Source organism: Chenopodium album, chromosome 6 (genome assembly GCF_948465745.1).
Source record: "Chenopodium album chromosome 6, dcCheAlbu1.1, whole genome shotgun sequence".
Lineage (NCBI taxonomy): Eukaryota > Viridiplantae > Streptophyta > Magnoliopsida > Caryophyllales > Amaranthaceae > Chenopodium > Chenopodium album.
The window spans coordinates 57,546,121-57,551,837 of NC_137839.1; the positions used below are offsets into that span (position 1 = coordinate 57,546,121).

General features: G+C 42.3%; 1 non-coding gene across 1 annotated transcript; it reads left to right on the forward strand.

Annotated features, from left to right (window-relative positions):
• Positions 1–480: 480 nt before the first annotated feature.
• On the forward strand, positions 481–586 carry LOC145637618 (small nucleolar RNA R71). Its single transcript, XR_014114382.1, has one exon. It is a non-coding gene; the product is annotated as a small nucleolar RNA R71 (small nucleolar RNA).
• The last annotated feature ends 5,131 nt before the right edge of the window (positions 587–5,717 follow it).

The following is a 5,717-nucleotide window of genomic DNA, read 5'->3' on the forward strand; positions in this document are numbered from 1 at the left end:
TTGTTATCAAACTCATCAACACATTCATTAGGACAATTACTAGAGTCATGATCATACGATCCACATGCATCACAAAACAAACAACCCATAGGCATATTATGTGAAGAGGGAGGGGGTTGAGAGTTAGAAGGAGTACCTCTCCCCTTAAATTGGGAGGGAAGATTCGAAGCTTGAGATGAAGTAGAAGTGCTCTCCAACTTGGCTTTGATTGCGGTCATCTCCTTTCCCAAATTTGTCATTTGGGAGGAAAGGTTGTTGATCGCATTTAGATGGTCTACCGAGTACAATGAAGATTGCTTGCTTGAAGAGTCTCTCTCCCCATCTTGCCAATCTCTATAGTACGTCACCACGTCCTCAATGATGTCCACCACTTCTTCTTCGGTCTTGTTCATGATAGGACCCCCGGCCCCCCCATCAAGGCATGACTTGCCTTGGGGACTTAAACCGCCATAGAAGATTTGAACCACTTGGTATGTTGGGATTCCATGGTGAGGGCAATCCCTTTGATACTCTTTGTATCTCTCCCATGCTTCGTAAAGGCTTTCATTTGGCCTTTGCTTGAACCCTTGAATCAAGGCTCTTGCCTCCGCCGTCTTCTTTTGAGGGTAGAAACGGGACAAGAAGGCCTTTGTAACATCATCCCATGTTCTCAAGGAATTGGGCTTCACCTCTTTATCTAGCCACTCTAAGGACCTTCCTATGAGAGAGAAGGGGAACAACTTGAGGTGTATGAACTCTTGAGAAACTCCGTTGACTTTGATGGTGTTGCAATATTTTTCAAATTCTTTAAGATGGTTCAACGGGCTCTCATTCTTAGCCCCATTATATTGCCTCCTCTCAATTAAGGTGATCATGGCCGGCCGAATCTCGAAATCATTTGCCGGTGTTGTAGGCGGAGCTATGCCGCTCTCAAACCTATAAGCACCGGGTATTCCTAGCTCCTTCAAGGCCACTCTCGGATTTTCTCCCATGCCTTGCTCTTCTTCAATCTCTTCTTCACTTGAAGAACTATACCCCAAGGAGAATCGATTAGCTATTCTTCTTCTTGAGAGAGTCCTTTCAATTTCCGGGTCAAAAGGCACAATGGATCGATCACGAGCTCTATGCACGCAAAACTTCAAAGAAAATATTAGTAGCACGGCTACAAGTGTAGCCTAAAGAAACAAATCATTTTGTATTTTTTTTTTCGATTAAAATGAAGTAGACTCAACAACAAAAGCTAAGCACCAATAGCACTCCCCGGCAACGGCGCCATTTTGGCAAGAGGAAAATGTATGTCGTTATCTACCCTTCCCCCAAGTCAAACAAAATTTGTAAACACCTAACCAACCTTATATGAATATAGGGCAAGTTAAGGGTCGATCCCTAGGGAATGCAATGTTGAAAACTAGGGTCTAAGTCAAGCTACCTCGAAGATGGAGTTGAGATTATGGTTGGCACTATGGTAAACTAAAGCAAGTCTAATTAAGTAAAACAAAGGTCTAAACACTAAGGATATGGGTTCCACATGCAAGTTCAATGATAATGCTAGTTTAGAGCTTAATCAATTAATTCAAGTATTGCAATGGACAAACAATAGTAGCAATCAAGAGAGTTCAAATGCTATCTCCTATAGGCCAATCTAGGTGTCACTATGAAAGGCAAATCAAGAAGGATCACATGCAAACCCAATCAATTAGAGCAACTTTCAATTCAATTGTTAATGTCATTAAGAGTTGCAATGCAATCTAAATTAATCTTATAGGTTGATCACTCCTAGTCTAATCAATCACATGCAAAACTATGTCAACCAATTTAATTGCAAGAAATCAATCAATCAAAGAGCATCAACTAGCAATTTCATTAATCAAACATGCTTCCCCCTTTCCCTAGCAACTAATCTACTCACTAATCATGGTGAAATTCAAGAACAAATAACTAGAAATTGCTTTAATCTTCATTTCTATATCAAAATCTAAGAGAAATCAAAATAATCAACAATATCAAATTCAAATCCAAAGAAGAACAAGCAACAAGCAAAAATCAAATAGCAAGTAAGTAAAAGATGAAAGAAGGAAGAGATTCTCACTAATAATGATGATTGAAAATGAAGAAATCCAAACTTGATTGATCAAATGTTGAGTTACAAATCCAAAACCAAGAACTTCTCTCTAACTTCTCTCTAAATTCTCTCTCTACAACTAAGCTAATGAAAATTATCAAAAAGTTGGTTTCAAAAAGGAAATACAATTCTATTTATAAGCAAAGAAGAAATCGGCAGCTCCCGCGCCCTCTCTCGATAGACCCGCGCCCGCGGAGAAATGGGTACGGAACCCTCCGCGGGCTATCTGGGCAGACCCCGCGCCCACGGCAGCAGAGACCCTCGCCCGCGGCAGTGAAACCCGCGCCTGAGGCTAATCCCCTGCTCCCAAAGCCTGATCAGGGGGGTCGCGGTCTCTCTAAATGGAGCGGCCTCTCCATTTTACCCGCGCCCGCGAAGAGCCCGCAGCAAGATGACCCGCGCCCGCGGCCTGCTGGTATTGCCTTGGAGACCTCTCCGAGGCCTCTCCAAGGCCTCTCTAAGCCCTCTCTAGCCAAATGCTTCTTCCTTGCTTGATCATTAAGGTCCCAAATTGAATCCTTTGCCAAGGTGATTCTCACAATACCTACACAAGTAAACAAAGAAAGGAAATAAAAGGGAAAAAGAGCCAAATAAAGGAAAACACGATAAAAACACGAGAATCATAAAGAAAAGAGGAAAAAGAGAAACTAAAGGAAAAAGGACCAAAAAATAAGAGAAGAAAGCATGAAAAAGGGAAAGAAATAACCCTAAAATACTACCCTATAAGTGCCATAAATGACACTCATCAGGTAGAGACAGTAGCTTTCACTGCAGAGTGTAGTGCCGTACTTCAAAATAAATCTCCACCTAAATTAAAAGACCCGGGTAGTTTTTCTTTCCCTTGTCATATTGACAATCTAATGATTGATAATGCATTATGTGATTTGGATTCTAGCGTTAGTGTTATGCCATTATCTGTGTGTTCTAAGTTAAATATGGGTAAATTAAAAGCTACCAATATTACTCTACAAATGGCCGACCGTTCTTTTAAACACCCCTTAAGTGTTTCAGAGGATGTTCCTGTTAGACTAGGTAAATTTGACAAACTTGTTGATTTTTTTGTTCTTGATATGGCTGAGGATATGCAAACTCCAATTATTTTGGGTAGACCATTCCTTAACACTGCAGGAGCAATTATAGACGTGAGAAGTGGCAAATTAACACTATCAGTAGGGGACGATAAAATTATTTTAATCTTAATAATACCCCAAAAAGCCCCATGACAGAGGAGAAGTGCTTTAGTGTTAATGTAGTTCAAAGTTATTCTAACAAGCCCCAAGCTCTTGTAAAAGATCCCTTGGAGGCGGTATCATTTGTTGCATCCCTTTCAGATGAGATAGAAAAATGGAAAAAGGAAGTTGATGCAATAGAAAGAGCCCTCTACACTATCGGTCTTGGCTTCGAGGATGAGAAGGTGGAATTGAACAAGAAAGTTGTGGAAATTGAGCCTACAATAAGTATTCCGCCTAATCGAGTTGCAAGTGCTAAATGTAGTGACAATTTTAAGCAACCATCGATTGAAGAGGGATCTTTAGTGCATAGCATTGAAGAACCCACATTCCAAGTCAAGGAAGATCCATCGGATGAAGTGAATTGACGTCCCACAGGGTATGTTAGGAAACCGCGTCGTGGCCTAAACACCGCTCGACCGGGTGAGAAACCACCCGACCAAGCGTTAGGCCAAGGGTCCTAGTTCTTGAACTTGGTAAGAAGGTCGTGCGGGAGCTAGATAAACCAGCGCTTTGCGGGAGGCAACCCGTATATTAATGCTTTTTAAACTAGTTTTTCTTTCTTTTTCTTATGGGAGGAGAGAGGAGGGAATTTTGATGAGTTTTATGAGATTTTGTATAGGTTTGAAGGATAAGAGTTAGCCAAAAATTGAAGAGAAGGAGAAAACACAAATATCGCCCAATTAGCCTCGGGCCCGACCGGGCGAAGCTCGCCCGACCGGGCGCGAGAGCGAGGTTAGAAAATCGGGTGTTTTCGCCCAACCAACCGCGAAATTTGACGTATACGGATGTTTTCAATCGCCAGATCGGGCGAAGGGCGCCCGACAGGGTGCGAGAGGAGAAGGAAATCGGGCATTAGATCGCCCAATTGGGCGAAGCTCGCCTGACCGGGCGCGAGAGCATAGCACAATAAAACATTCAGATCGCCCGATCGGGCGATAGCCCGACCGGGCGCGATAGCACTCGAGTCTTACTTCTTCTTTCTTCTTTCTTTTCTCATTCTTATCTCTTTCCTCCATAACTTTCTCTCTCTAAAACCTTAAAACCTCTACCTTCTCTCTAAGATCTTCTCTTTATTTCTCACCCAAATCCAAAAAATTTTACATATTCTTAATCCTCTCTTCATCCTCTACAATCCTATATAAAAATTTTAAAATTTCATTAAAATATTTTTCATACCCATTTTTATACTATGGCTTCAAAGAGGGCTCGATCTATTTTCGGCAGGAGTTCTAGCTCGAGGGAGGAGTACGACCCAGATTTACAACTTCCTTACTGGCCGACGATACGTATTGCTAGCCAGGAGCAATAGGAACAACTAGAACACCTAGTCGGGTGCGAGGTAATTCCTTCATGGTGGTTACACCGCCCTACTCTTGAATCGTATGGTTTGTATGATTTAATTAAACGATTTTTAAATGATATAAGCATGAGAAAATTTGTTGACATGCATTATCCTACATACCGTGAATTAACTTGTGAATTCTTGTCTTCTTTGAAAGTTATAAATAGTAGAAATGGACCGAACTTAATTTTTAGGTTGAACAATAGGAATATTAGTTTGACATATGTTGAATTTTGTAAATTATTTGAATTAAATTCTGAGTTACCATACCAATGGCATGCTGATTACAAAATGGGTGACATTTATCATGCTCTTACTGGTTTGCCTACCCCCGACCCCCAACATGCTAGCACCAAACCTATCCATCACCCTATTCCAAATTTGGCAAAGATTTGCGGGTTTGTGTTTTCTAGGTAGGAATGAGCCCCATAACGCCCAAACCAATGAACTAGCTATTATAGGACACTATGTGTATGAATATGGGAAACTCAACATAGGTAGGTACATCATTCACCATCTGAGCAGACATGCCACAACCAGTACCTTATCTCGAACCCCCATTCGTTTAGGAGGCCTTATCACTAGGATAGTAGTGAAAAAGGCTAGTTTTGTTGAGGGTGGACCCCACCATATGACTAACTATGGATCGGATACCTATATGACTGCTAGGTATTTTGAGGAGTTGGGGTTGGTACGACTAGACAGTGAGCAGACACCCCACTGGTGTATTAGGACTGGGACCGAGCAGCCTTTGCCCATCTTTTCCCTACCTAGTCCTGACTTGTCCGCTTTTCCCCCCGGGCAAGCATCCTACACGTATGACCTTTTAGTTGCCAACGCTAGGGGGCAAGCACCACCAGTACCACCACCAGTTCCACCACCCCAGCCTCAGCCCGAGGTAGCATTTTCTCGACCTCGCATGTCTCACTCTGTCCCCCATGTTGACTCTGACCTAGTTTGGGACCTTCATAGTATAGGTCAGGCTTTAGGCCGTATCGAGCATTCCCACACTGACCTTAGGAGGATGGTAGGCTCTATAGAC